General features: G+C 40.4%; 1 protein-coding gene across 1 annotated transcript in view; it reads left to right on the forward strand.

Moving 5' to 3' along the window:
* The window catches only part of LOC136867476 (alanine--glyoxylate aminotransferase 2, mitochondrial), a 143,490-nt gene that overhangs the window by 65,093 nt on the left and 62,607 nt on the right, over positions 1 to 15,790 (forward strand). The gene's annotated exons all lie outside the window — the stretch shown is intronic.

The raw sequence follows: 15,790 nt of genomic DNA on the forward strand, positions 1-15,790 counted from the left end.
ATTATTATTATTATTATTATTATTATTATTATTATTATTATTATTATTATTATTATTATTATTATACAGTTGGAATATAGCCCAATGGCAATGTCTGCGTAGAGTAGTACCTATAGCAAATATCTTCTAAATGAAGAATAATGTTATTAAGAACAACTTCCTACTAAAAAATATTTCTGGAAAATACTCAAAATACAGTATATAGACTATGGAGAAAAATAATATAATAAGCACACCTGGAGACAAGTTCTACAATTTTGAGGTAAAGCTATTTCCACCTGTCATAGAACATGTGTTCAGTTGATTATACTCAGTAGCACAATATATTACAACTACCATAGTTTAACTTGACTTTTAAGACTAATTTGGTATAAGAATATGAAGAATTTCAACCAATTATACCTATCTACCATCACTATTTTATTGTTTATTTTATTGCAGCTGGGTGCACTTGATTTTATGTGAATTCATTGGAACAGTGCACTGATACATCTTTATAGCTTCTCTGGCCTAAATGTCAGTACACAATCAATGGGACATAACTCTGTTATTTTGATGGAGCAGATATCCAATATATTGGTAGGCTACAACCCAAAGAGTTTAAATACAGAATATATTTGAGCTGTAAGTTTAATTCTCTGAGTAGGTGACATCCAGGATATGACACAACCAAATCAAATACCTATTTGTTTTATATTTATTCACTTTTATCATGATTATTTAATTTTGTAGTTACTTGCTAAATAGTAAAAATAAATACACTACTACACAGAAATTGCACTTACACAAAATTCACATGATTTTGCAGTCTTTTCTTGCAACCTATGTTTTTGGGAAAGCTCTGCAGGTAACGCATTCCAATTTTCAGTCTCCTAATTTACTAACAAATATTACCCATCGTTACTCTTCTGTGACTTTTCCTTATAGATCAGCTCAACTTACACAACAGGGCTTTTGCAGCCTGATGTTTCATTTAGGGTTACGCAAAAAAATAATCAGCAATGGTAGAAAAAAGATGGATATTTAATATGAAACTACTATAGCTGACCCCTACAGAGCGCATCCCCAGGTGGCAGATAGAGGGCTCCTACAGTATGTATGGCTGGTTGAAACACCCAAAACAACCCGTGGACCAACAGGTACACCCTCTCTCCAGGAGTCATAAATATGGAGGGCCCTTACCCTGGGTTATGGGTGAAGACCTTAATGGCATCTGCAGTGGAGAAGCGGTGCTTTGGTACAGTGGAGATGGCAGAAGAGGCAGCCCAGGTACTGGGGATTAATATAAGTACAAAATCACCCAACGGTTAAGCAGGCAGAAGAGTAACCAATATAATAACCCTGGTACCCAACGGCTGTACTAGTGGAAGAGGCTATCCCAGATGGACTGGCTACAAAGGCGCAACTCAAGTTTTGTGGAGTCTGCAGCAGTTCCGGTGCTTGATCCCGCATGTCTCATGCTATACGTGCCGCGGTGAATGGCTCTTGAATCATAGTGTGTGGGCCACTTCCTGGCAAGTTGTAGTCCACCTTAAACAAAGTCACGCCAATGGCAATTTCACTTGCTATTCAAAAGTCCAACGGCGATGGGATAAGGATGGTGGGAGCAGGTTTTGGGTGAAACTGGGAGCTTCTAGTCTGGACCTGCACATTGGCGATAGATATGTGATGATCGCTTTCGATCTTGTGACTACTCAGGGATATGGTCCTGCATCTATGACTGGGCAGGCCTATTTAGGATCACCACTGCCCACCCCGAAGGGAGAAGACCCTAGAAAATGTGGGCTAAACATTGGTAGTCACATTCGAACCTCTCTGGGAAACCGCACTCAGAGGGTTGCTCTAATTCATGCCATCGAAATCAATTGAAAATGAAGAGTACAATTTTAACTGTAGGCATGTACAGTATCAGAACACTACTTGAAGGACAATAATAGGCCCAAAAGGAGGACAGCTCTTATTACCCATGTGCTAGCAAGGCTAAACATTGACATCGCTGCTCTGAGCGAAACAAGACTATCAGGCGAAGGACAAATCAGTGAAGCAAGTAGCGGATACACCATCTTTTGGAAAGGAAGGGAGGAAGGAGAAAATTGTATTCATGGTGTTGGTTTTGCGGTCAAGACAAAGTTACTGTATGAACATCAACCCACATCAATTGCAGTAAATGAAAGGCTTATGACCCTGAGTGTGCCTCTTTCTAAGAATAGTGCATTACATTTATTTCTGCCTACACTAAAAGATGAGGAAGATTTAAAAAAATCAGTTCTACCAACATCTGAACACAGTTCTCAGCAAGATACCTGCAACAGATAAGATCTTATTGTTTGACGACTTCAGTGCTAGAGTAGGTAATGATAATGGCTATGGGAAGATGTCATGGTAAATCAAGGTGTTGGGAATCACAATTCAAATGGTCTATTACTACTTGGCCTGTGTGCTGAACATGAACTGTTTATCACAAATACACAATTCCAACTTCCCAACCACTTCAAAACTTCATGGATGCACCCTCGATCCAACCACTGGCACCTCATTGACTATGTCATTAACAGGCAATGCGACAGAAGAGATATTCTGATTACAAAGACTGCTAGAAACATTGATAACTGTTGGACAGACCATAAACTTCTTCTTAGTCGACTCAGGATTACTATCCATCAGAAACCACGTGTCCATCTCATGCATTCTTCCAGAAGAAAATTCAACACTGTTAAACTTCAGAATGAGGCTGTTGCCTCTGAATACTAGAATTAAATTTTAAACCACTTGTCACACAACCCAGTCAACAGTAATGACGTAGATTGTGAATGGATCATACTACAAAAAGTCATCAAGCAATCAGCAGAATGTGATGGCTTTGAGAAAAGGAAAAGACAAGACTGGTTTGATGATAATAATGAAGCCATAATCAAAATTATCAGTGCCAAGCGGGATACCTTTTTTATCCTTCGTACAAGATCCATCTTTTCAGTTGAAGAGATCACATTTTCAAGAGCTGAAGCTGAAATGTCAGACCAAAATTAGGGAAATAAAGAACAACTGGTGGCATCAAAAAGCCAAAGAACTACAAAACTTGTCAGATGCCAGGGACCTGCAAAATTTCTATGCTGGACTAAAACAGATTTATGGACCTGTCCGAGCTTCATTGGGAAATTTGAAAGCTGCCAGCAACACTACCATTCTTACAGACAATCAAGACATTCTGAGATGCTGGAAAGAGCACTTCAATTTACTTTTAAACTGCAGTTCCACTGCTGCTGAAAATTTTCTTCAGCATGTCGCACAACATCCTATGCAGGATTCCTATCCATCAGAAACCACGTGTCCATCTCGTGCATCCTTCCGAATAGCTCTTCTCAGCCTTAAACCTAGAAAGACTCCTAGATTGGACAATATTCCCCTAGAACTCCTTCTTAAAGGAGGCCTACCTCTCAAAACAAGGCTCTTCTCTCTGATCCTAAGGATATGGGAAACAAAATACGTACCTGCCAACATGAAGAACTCTATCATAGTCACCAACTTTAAAAAGGGCGATCGAAGCATTTGTGGTAACTACCATGGCATATCCCTGCTGTCTATAGTAGGTAAAATATTTGCCAGGATCCTGTTGAGTCGGCTTCGAACTCTATCTGAATAATTACTCCCCGAATCGCAGTGTGGGTTTCACACATCCAGGAGTACCACTGATATGATTGTCTGCACAAGACAGTTGCAGGAAAAATGCAGAGAACAACATAAACCCTTGTTCTTGGTGTTAAGGCCTTCAATACTGTGCCTAGAGATGCTATGTGGATGATGTTAAGGCAGCTTGGCTGCCCCGAACATTTTGTTGGATTCGTCTGGGCTCTTCATGATGATATGGTTGGTCAGGTTCTCTATCAAAACATGTCAGAAGAATTTCCTATTACTAATGGGCTAAAGCAAGGTTGTGTGCTTGCACCTACACTGTTTGCCTTGTACCTGACAGCTATGCTTTATGAGACATCTGGCAACAATGCAGGTGTAGAAATTAGTTACAGACTTGATGGAGGGATTTTTAATCAGTCAAGACTCCATTCTAAAAGACTGAACTGCAATATGCAGATGACAATGCTACTCCAGCTCATTCTCCAGAGGACTTGCAATTGTCAGTCAATTGCTTTAAGACTACTTATGAGCATTTTGGCCTGTCTATCAACATTCAGAAAACTAAGGTTTTAGCACAACCTGCTCCAGGAACTAGTTTGCCAGATTTCTACATTACCATCTCAGATACATCTCTGGAGCAAGTAGACTTCTTTTCCTACCTTGGGAGCATTCTCTCGTCTCGTTGTACCTCAGAGATGGATGTAGAAAATAGAATACGAGCTACTCATTGTGCTTTTGGACGTCTATCCTGCAAAGTCTTTTCTAATAAAGACCTAAATATATCCACTAAACTGATGGTGTACCAAGCTATTGTTGTCTCCACTTTATTGTATGTATGTGAAACATGGACTCTCTACCGCTGTGACATCAAGAAATTGGAACGTTTTCACCAGCAGAAGCTTAGGATTATTATGAATATCAAATGGGGGGGATTATGTCTCCAAACTTGAAAGGGCACAGATGAACAGTATAGAAGCTTCCATTATAGGTCACCAGCTTATATGGATTGGTCATGTCCAAGGCATGGATGACAATAGGCTACCCCGACAGATACTATACAGTGAACTCAGTTCTGGCAGGAGGCCACATGGTGCACCTCTGAAACGCTACAAGGATCAGCTAAAAAAAAAAAAAAAAAAAAAAAAAACCTTGAAGAGCACAAACATTGACTCCAGTAATTGGCACACACTTGCTGAAGATTGCCCTTGTTGGCACGCAATTACATCCACTGCTGTATTGCAGTTTGAAATTGAGTATCAAAGACTGCAAACAGAGGCTCGTCTTAGAAGAAAACTCAGAGAAACTCAACCACGGCCACCCCCTTCTCTCAGGTATGCCAAATGTGATCGCATGTTCTATGTAAGAATTGGCCTGATGAGTCATCAACATAATTTACACAAAACGTACTATACATGAATTACAAGTGAAAAACATACACTCGGATACAAGTAGTGGCCGACAACTGTAGCTTACTACTATGTATGAATTGCAAGTGAAAAACATACACTCAGATACGAGTAGTGGCCGACGACTGTAGCTTACTTCTATGTATGAATTGCAAGTGAAAAACATACACTCGGATACAAGTAGTGGCCGACAACTGTAGCTTACTTCTATGTATGAATTGCAAGTGAAAAATATACACTCGGATACAAGTAGTGGGCGACAACTGTATAGCTTACTTCTATGTATGAATTGCAAGTGAAAAACATACACTCGTATATGAGTAGTGGCCGACGACTGTAGCTTACTTCTATGTTACAAATATTGTAAAATTAAATTGCAGGTTTAGCCGGCCCCGTGGTGTAGAGGTAGCGTGCCTGCCTCTTACCCATAGACCCCGGGTTCGATTTCCGGCCAGGTCAGGGATTTTTACCTGGACCTGAGGGCTGGTTTGAGGTCCACTCAACCTACGTGATTAGAATTGAGGAGCTATCTGATGGTGAGGTAGCGGCCCCGGTCTTGAAAGCCAAGAATAACGGCCGACAGGATTCGTCATGCTGACCACATGACACCTCGTAATCTGCAGGCCTTTAGGCTGAGCAGCGGTTGCTTGGTAGGCCAAGGCCCTTCATGGGCTGTAGTGCCATGGAATTTGGGGGGGGGGTGAAATTGGAGGTTTGTCCTTTTAGTATTGCAATTTTCCTTTTTCAGGTCATTGCCTCATTTCTACTATTTTATGTTAAAATAGCTACTGAACAAAAGTATCGGTATTGAAAAAGAATGTACATACATTAGCATGGTCAGACATCTTGGTTTTTTTTTTTTTTTCTTCTTCAGGATAATCCTTTTCTGCGGTCTGAGTAAAGTATCAAATATCTTAAACATATCCTGCTTTAATATGAGTTATTTACTTTCTGCTTTCCATTAAAATCACCAATTTGGTAGTCACAACAGGAGTAAGTCTGGTGTGATCTGAGGGCACTCATGATCATGCCGAAAAATAAATGCAAATGTGTTCTTAATTCTGATATACTGATCACTAAGTTGATCTGAATTACAACTGTTCTGAATTTGACTGGGACAACTTCCTTCTTGCACAGCAACAGTTGTCATGTTAAGTTAGAAATATGAATACAGTAATTGTTCTTATAAATGTTTTGTCAGGGTCCTCATGGAATGGGAAATAGGACAACAGAGGGCAAACATCATCTAGATCTTTGTATGAGGAACAATATGGTTGTAATTAACACTTGGTTCAAGAAAAGGGATATGCATCACATCACAAGATATAGTTGGGACGAAGAAGTTTGGAAGATTGTAAATGATGTCAAAGTAATTGCACAGATCAGTACTATTGCTCCACTTTCCAGCCTTGGAGACTCGAGGAAGCCTGGAAGGCATCCGTCCGACAGTGGTTTCATTTGCGCTATCAAAGCAGATGAAAGTTCCTTCACGTCTTCCTCCTACAGTTGCAGATGTCACAAAGATTAGACCTCCTAACGTCTACAAAAAAAGGACACCAAAAATAAAAGCTTGGAGACTTTCTGAACCAAGGGTGAAGGAAATGTTTCAAGAAAAATGTTTGGAAGATGTTATCAAAAGAAGATCTGACGAGGGAATATTGGCGATGGTTAAGTCTCCGATCACGATGGAACTTGGAAAACACATTGAGGTACTGAATCATATGTCAGGGACTCTCGGTATTTCATCAACAAGCTGTCAACCATAGCCCTTCAACCTAATGCACTTTTAGTGAGTTTCGATGTGGAGTTCTTGTTCACTAAAGTGCCAATTGACTCGGTCATGTCCCTCATTGAACACCTGTTCCCTGCGGACATCACTAAGCTATTTTACCACTGCATGACTTCCAGCTATTTCTTGTGGGGTGGAAATTTTTACAAACAGACAGACAGGCTATGGGAAGTCCACTTTCGCCCTTGGTGGCTAATTCCTTTATGGAGCATTTTGAGGAGGAGACTATTGCTTTGGCGCCCATCAAACCTATGATATGGTGGAGGTATGTTGATGATGCATTTGTGGTCTGGGCAGAAGGTCCTGAGAAACTTCATCTATTTCTAAACCACCTAAATCAGCAACATCCTTCAATTAAATTCACTATGGAGATGAAATCGGATGGATGCCTTCCTTTCCTGGATGTTCTAGTAAGAAAGAAACCAGACGATGCAGAAATCTTCAAAATCTCTTTCATTAAGGGCCAAAACAGTTGTCCTTCCTGTGTCATCAGCGGTTGTTGCATTCAGCAGTCTCCACTCTTTCGTCGGAAGTTTGGTGTCACGCTGATGTATCCTGAAAAGCACATCATCAACCTTCATCTTGTCAAATGGAGGAGGAAACTTGGTGATGACTTTTGTAGTATTCAGCACCTTCTTGGCTTCTGCCGCCTCCAAATTCTCCCCTTTCCAAGGGTTGCAATTGGCCACTGTCTGTTCCAGCCAGCTTTTAGTTTCTGAATTTGCACAGATCAGTACCATTGCTCCACTTTCCAGCCTTGGAGACTCGAGGAAGCCTGGAAGGCATCCGTCCGACAGCAGTTTCATTTGCGCTATCAAAGCAAATGAAAGTTCCTTCATGTCTTCCTCCTACAGTTTCCTGTGTGGAAAGGGTTTAGATATTATTGCTACCTTGATTGAAGTTAGTCTTTCCAAAAAGGATATGACCATCTCTTCTTTCTGTTTCTTGGCGTGCGGTTTTGTAGCCAAACTTGATGGCGTACTATCCCCTGACCTTGGCCTTTTGGGCGTTGTTGGAGGGATAGCTTCTCGCCGATCCCTGTTCCTTGCCTTTTTCTCCGTTGAAGTTCCAGCTACTATTTTGGCTTCCTTCCTCGCTCTCTTTCTTTCCTTGCAATATGTACTGTTGCGAGGTGGTCTGTCAATATGAAATCTGTTGATTTTCGATGCAGAAATCTTCAGTTCTGTCTCTTTGGACATTCCTGGTTTGCTTGTGGTAGCAGTCTGCTCTAATGGAGCTTCTGTTACCATTTCTTGTTTTGAGTCAGCGACAGCCTGTCTAATTGGGACTTCTGTCTCCATTTTTTCATCTTGGGCTTGCTCCCGGATCTGCTCTACTGGAGCTTCCATGGCTACCCTTGATGTCGACGTTTTTGAAATTGGTTCCTTATAAGCATCCATATTTCAATCAATCGTAGGGTTTTTGCCACTTCTAGGGTTCCGAGCGTCGTTCTCACCATTCGTGGTGAGGCATACAGCCTGACATTGTCCTCCCGCAACTCAGGCTCTCCGTAGCAGAGACCACGCCTCTCAGTCGTTCATCCAGCGGTCCGCCCCTGGCCCGAATCTAGCCAGGTTTGTTTTCTCTTTAGTAGGCCTACTCATGTGGTCTCCACTTAGCATTATCATGACTGAGTTCACAGCCATGACTTCCCCCCTAGTTTGGGATCGCCCCTTTCCCGACCCGTGGCTCGTCCAGGCTACGTAGAGCAAAGTGATGTGTTGGTTCCAGCACCCCGCAGTGAGTCAATCACCATCCCCACTTCACCTGAACCACCGTATCACCCATGTGGAAGAACTATGGATGCCTCTCTAACATGTGTAGGCGAGGCCTCCACTTCCAAGCCTTGACTTGGGCTAGTAACAATCACAATACCTCAAGACGTTTTCTGGCAATACCTGTTTTTGGTCCGCGAGAGGGTATTTTATTTCCAGACAAGTCCGGAGGGCCCCCTATCCGCCACCTGGGATGTGCCCTTTAGGGGAACAGGTAAGAAAACCCCCACGGGTCTATGATGTCTTAAGACAGAGTGTATTAGCCCACTTGCAGTAACTGTAAATTGATCATTATTAGTTAGTAAATGTCCTACATAAGAATAGAACAAACATAAAAACACAGAAGGATAAGGACAATCTCCACACTGTCATGAACTGGTGTCTTGAAACAGATAGGCTCTCTCCTCATCTACTCCAGTTCTACATTCAGTTTTCAACCTCCAGCGAACTAGTTTCTCCTCTCCAACTTCACCAAAAGGACAGGCATCAACTCACTGAAAGGCTTACCTTATCTTATCGTATGGCTTTTAGTGCCGGGAGTGTCCGAGGACATGTTCGGCTCGCCTGGTTCTGGTCTTTTTATTGAACACCCATGGGCGACCTGCACGTCTGGATGTGGGATGATGATAACGAGGTAGGGAGAGGGTGAAACCTGGTGTTGGCACATTGCTTTCTCCTGTCAAATAACACCAAGGGGTCTGCTCATAGCTTTACGTCTCCATCCTACGGATGAATCACCATTAACAGCGTCATATGCCCTCAACTCCATATGAACATTGCAGAGAAGTTTGGAATGGAACCAGGATTTTGGCACGCAATCTAGTGATTAGAAATTGTATACCACCACCTCTCCTACCCTGCCGGCCAACATTCTGATGGTGAAAATTCTTTCGACCAACGTAACTCGAACCGGCTACCCACGGTGTCAGACCATATAGACTTGATGCCTTAATGATCATGGCCACCAGGCGGGCTATTGAAGGGCTATCTTGACAAATCTTCAATCTCAATGTAAGGAGTGTAGCATAAGAAGAAAGTCAATAAACACAGGAAAAGGGAAGAGGCAAAAAGATGATGAACACAGCCCTACAAGACAAGGAACACAGAACAAACACACAAGGAGAACAGGGAAGGAAATGGTTCATCATAAGTAACGGAAAGGGACCAAAAAGTGACTAATCAATCATATATAGAATATACAGTTAGCAATTGTTACACATGTCTTACTGGAAGCTACTGTCAAACTAGCCCAAATTCATCCATAGGCAGAAGGCAAGCTTTTATTTACTACTAGCTGTAGTACCCAGCATTACTCAGATAGTTTTTTAATGTTTACCTTTAAGATATGTATTACCTGTTAGTGTGAAGTGAATTTTTATAGCATTCCTCTTTGAGATGTTTTATAGCTATGATCTATTATATAGTTTTAGAATTATTTTGATATGTTTGATTTCAAGTTTTAGATTATTTAATTTTTGAGTAAAACTTTGTCCTTGTGGATTTTGATCCTTTCAAAAAAATAATAAGTGATAACTATATGATGTATATGATTTCAGATGTTATTGAGACTGTCACCAATCAGCCTTGCGACCCCTAAAGCAGTGGATTCAACATCAATCTCAGTCATTTTAGACTATTTCCTTTTAAGCCCCTCTCAATGGAGGCTGAACATGGATTTAAACGGTACCTAGAGCATCACAATTAGTATCAGTGACACATAAACAATAGATTTGACATTAATATCGGTTATTTTCCATTATTTTTACACATCATCCCCTCCCATTCTCCAACCCCATCGGGAGCTGTGATGTATCATCTCCATAGTATTTTTTTTTCAGATGATAAGTCACGAGTGTGCCATGTTTCATTGAGAGTTTGGTTACTTTTACATTCATTTTCACCCCTTCTCAGCCTCCATACTGATTACGGCTGAAGTATGATAACCATCCAGAGAGTCACAGTTCAACTCAGCGACCTCCTAAATAATGTATTCGACATTAATATCAGTCATTTTTGTTTTTTTATATTCACCACCTGCCCTAGGAGTGCTAGGGATGTTTTACCCAAACAATATTTTTTCTTCCAGATAGTAAAGTCATATGTGTACCAATTTTGTATGAGGGCTATGCTGGAAGAAACACATATACATCCATAATTTCTGTCATTTTGGACATTTTCTTTTCCACCCCTTCTCATCTCCATGCTGATGGGGGCTGAACATGGACTTCAATGATATCCGCATTGTCATTATTCACCTCAGTGACCCCCAAAACTATGGACTGTACATTAATATTTGTTGTTGTCTCTTATTTTTATATTTCACCCATCTATCTACGTTTTTTTGTAATTCACCCCCATCCCTAGTGGTGCTAGGGGTATCTTACCTCATAGTAATTTCTTCCAGATAGTAAGCCGTATATGTACCAAGTTTGGCTGAGAGGTATGCTAGAACATACGACCGTAAGACATTGGAAACCATGTCTTGAGGTGACATATGGGCAGGAAGACTGCCATAATTTGAAGGTTTTTAAAAAATTGTAGAAAATAGTAGGTAGGTTGCAGTAGTAATGCATATATATCATAAAAAAATTAAAAGCGTCTATTTTACAGATTAAAATGTTGCATTAAGATCTATTGAATACTTTTCACATTACAAATTCAACAACAACAACAACAACAACAACAACAACAACAACAACAACAACAACAACAACAACAACAACAACAACAACAACAACAACAACAACAACAACAACAACAACAACAACAACAACAACAACAACAACAACAACAACAACAACAACAACAACAACAACAACAACAACAACAACAACAACAACAACAACAACAACAACAACAACAACAACAACAACAACAACAACAACAACAAAGTCTTACATATAATGAGCTAAGGTGTGGAATATTTTGAAGCATTGAGGGACACAAAGTGCTACAGAACACGCTGGACACCACCAGCATGTCTCTTTTTTCATTACTTTCCCATTTTCTGCTTTTCCTTTATCTGCACAGACTTTGCAAGTGCACGTTGGTTGTGCTTTCTTTTCTGTTGGAGGAATCCTCTCAACAAAATGCTGTCTGTTGGAGGCTGTGCTTGATCACTGTTGCTGGTGGACATCTGTTCCAGATTTTGCTAAAAGAGTTTCACCTAACTCAACCATGAACTGTTGTAGGTGGCAATTTTTCCTGTTACCCACATCCCGGATTTCCCAGTACAACACAAATGCATTTGTGATTGCCATAACAAAAATATGGAAGAACAACTTTTTCTACCATTTCAGTTGCTGTCTTCCAAAGGGACAATATGCTATCATCTGATCACTCCTGTCTACCCCTGTTTTATTCACATTGTAATCAATGATAGCATCTGGTTTAGATTTAATTCTGGGGCCCTCTCTTGTGTGAATAACAACATCAGACGAGGTCGCCTTGTGACAAGTTGACAAAAGCAAGACATCCCTTGTGTCCTTCCACTTCAAACAAAGATGATAATTTCTGTGCACAAATACTAATTTGCTTCTCTGTATCTTCTTCTGAACAATGTTATTCTGACACAGCTCTTTTCTGATGGGGAGACAAGTTCCTACAGCTTTAGTTTTCCTTTCCCATAAACAGTCAAAACTGCAGGGGAGCTACAATACCTGTCCATGTAAACAGTATGGCCTTTGTCCAAGTAGTTCGATAGCAGTCTAGTAAGAAGTGGAATAATACCAGTGTCTGCAGCACCTTTCTCAGAATAGACATCCATTTTCAAAACATACCCTGAAAAAGCACCGCAAACAACAAATAAATTTATACCATATTTTTCGGGCTTGTTTTCATGTACACTTTGAATTGAATTCAACCACGAAAACCACACATTCCTTCATCAACTGTTAGTTTACAGTATGGAACCTAAGAAGAGAAAAAATTATGAACGAGACTGTCAAAGAAAGGGCAGATTTTATGCAATGGATCATGGTTTGGCTACCCATGAGGAATGTATATTGTGATATCATTCAAATGAAAGTTAGAAAGAATCTCATAACAGATGATGGAAATGGAGTCAAAAGAAATGCACTTCATGACCAATAGTCATCCAGTTTTGGTTTCTTTACAAGGCACATATGAATGACAACTGCGAGAAATGCATAAATCTCACATAACTTGACTGGTCACCACAAGCTCCACAAACTTTTCTGTTTCAATTTCATTGTCTGTCTTAGTTTTTCAGTGACGGAGGCAGCATACCTGTTAGTTTCGGACTTGAAGAGTTTCACCGTTGTTTTGGGAACAAAAATTTAAAAACAATCCAGCGCAGTCAATGTTGCATCCAGTGGAGCGGACACACCAGATTGTTCTTGAAAAATAGGCTCTTGAGGTGGAGAATCAGTGAAAGTCCTACCTAATTCAGTATCTGTAGACTTCCTACAAGTGTTAGTACCATGAGCACAATGTTTACACCTTTTTGGAGCTGGCGTGACATCAGAAACCACATCCAAATCACCAGAATTACCCGGTGAATGTGAATTATTCCCTGCCTTTGAATTATCATCGCTTCGTTCTAAAATAAAGAGAACTACATTACTTATTTCTGAATGAATCTCCAGTCATATTAAGATCACGAAACATTAGCTAAATAAACTACAAAATGCAAAGGCAAACCTGGGTAGAGAATAGGTTATAAATACCTTCATCACTAACATGAAGTTTGAAATCAGGGTCTAGATCTGAATCATCTACCTCTTCTTCGAACCACTATCATAAAAAACCACCTCTAACATCTCTACAATTCCACTATCATTCAATGATCCACTCATGACAGCAGAGAAAAATTTCAGTCTAAACACTTTGCACGATGTAAATAAAACTCTCAAAGCGTGTGCCTTGAGTACCTGGAAGCAAGACTGGAAGCATGGATTGTAGAAGCGAACACGTGCAAGAATAAGCTGCTATAAGTTCGAGAATACGACGACAGAGGATACGAGTGCATGGTATAGCTGTTATAAAAGTTCTACAAAGTGGTATATATAGTTTCCGTCCAATTCTCATTCTGGCTCTGTTGACAATGTAATAAATATGCAGGCCCGAGTTAGCCTCGGGTGCGGTCAGTCTGTGCTGTTACCCCACTCCAATATACAGTCGGACTCGGACTCCAATGAGTTAAACTCGGTCACTTTGGACATTTTCTTTTCTTCACCCGTTCTCAGCCCCCTGCCGATTGGGACTGAACTTTGTCTTAAATGACATCCAGAGTGTCACAGCTCATCTCAGTTCATCTTTTTACTTTTTGCCCCTACTCTACGGGTTAGGGGTCTCTTATCCCCAAGGGATTTTTTCCAGATAGTAAGCCATACTTGTATCAATTTTGGTTGAGAACTATGCTGGAACATACACACATACATCCATTATCTTGGTTATTCTGGAAATGTTTTTCATCTTTCTCACCCACTATGTGTAAGGAGGCTGAACTTGGACTCTAAGAAATCCAGAGCATCGCTATTCATTTCAGCGACCCCGAAAAGAATGGGTTCTACGCTATTTTCGATTATTTTTACATCTCACCCCCTTCCACCCCCATCCCTATGATGGTAGGGTTGTCATACCTCCATGCAGTTTGTCTTCTGATGGTAAGTGATAAGTGAACCAAGTTTGGTTGAAATTACTCCCATAGTCCTGAAAAGTATGAATCCAACACTAATATCGCTCGTTTTAGTTATAATTATATTTCACCACCTTCCCTAGGGTTTCTAGGGGTGTCTTGCCCCACAGTATTTTTTTCCAGATAGTAGGTAATATTTGTACCAAGTTCAGTTGACAGCTATCCTGGAACATACACAGAATCATCCATAATCTCGGTCATTTGGACATTTTCTTCTCTTCACTTCTTCTCACCCGCCTGCCAATTGGGGCAGCGACCCTGAAAACTATGGATGCGACACTACTTTTGGTTATTTTTATATCTCATTTCCTCCAACACCTACCCCTAGGGGTGCTAAGATTGTCATATCCCCATGTGGTTTATCTTCTGATAGCACATCATAAGTGTACCAAGTTTGGTTCAAATCACTCCAGTAGTCCTGAAAACTATCTATTCGATGCTATTATTGGTCTTTTTTAAATTTATATTTGTATTTCACCCCTTTTTCTAGGGTTTCTAGGGGTGTATTACCCCCACAGCATTTTTCACAGATACATAAGTAATATTTGCACCAAGTTTAGAAGACAGCTATGCTAGAAAATAAACACATACATCCAACTCTCGATTATTTTTGTAATTTTATTTTTTAATCTTTTCTCACCCCTACGCCAAAGGGGGCTGAACTTGGACTTTAAAAATTTCCGGAGTGTCACTGTTTATCTTAGTGACCCCTAAAACTTTGGATTTGACACTAATTTTGATTATTTTTATACCTCACTTCCCCCTCATCCCCACCACAAAAAACCAGGGTGTCACTGTTCATCTCAGTGACCCTGAAAACTATGGATTTGACACTGTTTTAGATTACTTTTATATATATCACTCTTCCCTCGACCCCTACCCCAAAGGGGGCTGACCTTGAACTTAGTGTCACTATTCATCTCAGCAACCCCAAAAAGTATGAATTCAACACTACTTTCAATTACCGTATTTTTATATCTCAGCCCCCCACTCACCCCGTGCCCCTAAGGGTGCTTGGGGTGTCATACCACTATGTGGTTTGTCTCCTGATACTAAAACATTAGTGTACTAAGTTTGGTAGAAATCGCTCCAATGGTTTAGGAGGAGATATGGTAAAAACCTTTACAAAACTTTTATATATATACACATAGATATAGATATACAAAAACCAGTCTGCAGTGATAAGAATCGAGAGCTTTGAAAAAGAGACAGCAATCGAGAAAGGAGTGAGGCAAGGCTGCAGTTTGTCCCTTCTGCTTTTCAATGTTTACATAGAACAGGCAATAAAGAAAATCAAAGAGGAATTTGGAAAGGGTCACAAAGTTCAAGGAGAAGAAATCAAAACCCTAAGATTTGCCGATGATATTCTTATTTTATCTGACTCCGCAAAAGATCTGAAGAAATTGCTGAATGGTATGGACAGAGTCTTGGGGAAGGAATACAAGATGAAAATACACAAGTCCAAAACAAAAGTAATGGAGTGCAGTCGAACAAAGTCAGGTGATGCAGGAAATATTAGATTAGGAAATGA

Source organism: Anabrus simplex, chromosome 1 (genome assembly GCF_040414725.1).
Source record: "Anabrus simplex isolate iqAnaSimp1 chromosome 1, ASM4041472v1, whole genome shotgun sequence".
Classification (NCBI taxonomy): domain Eukaryota; kingdom Metazoa; phylum Arthropoda; class Insecta; order Orthoptera; family Tettigoniidae; genus Anabrus; species Anabrus simplex.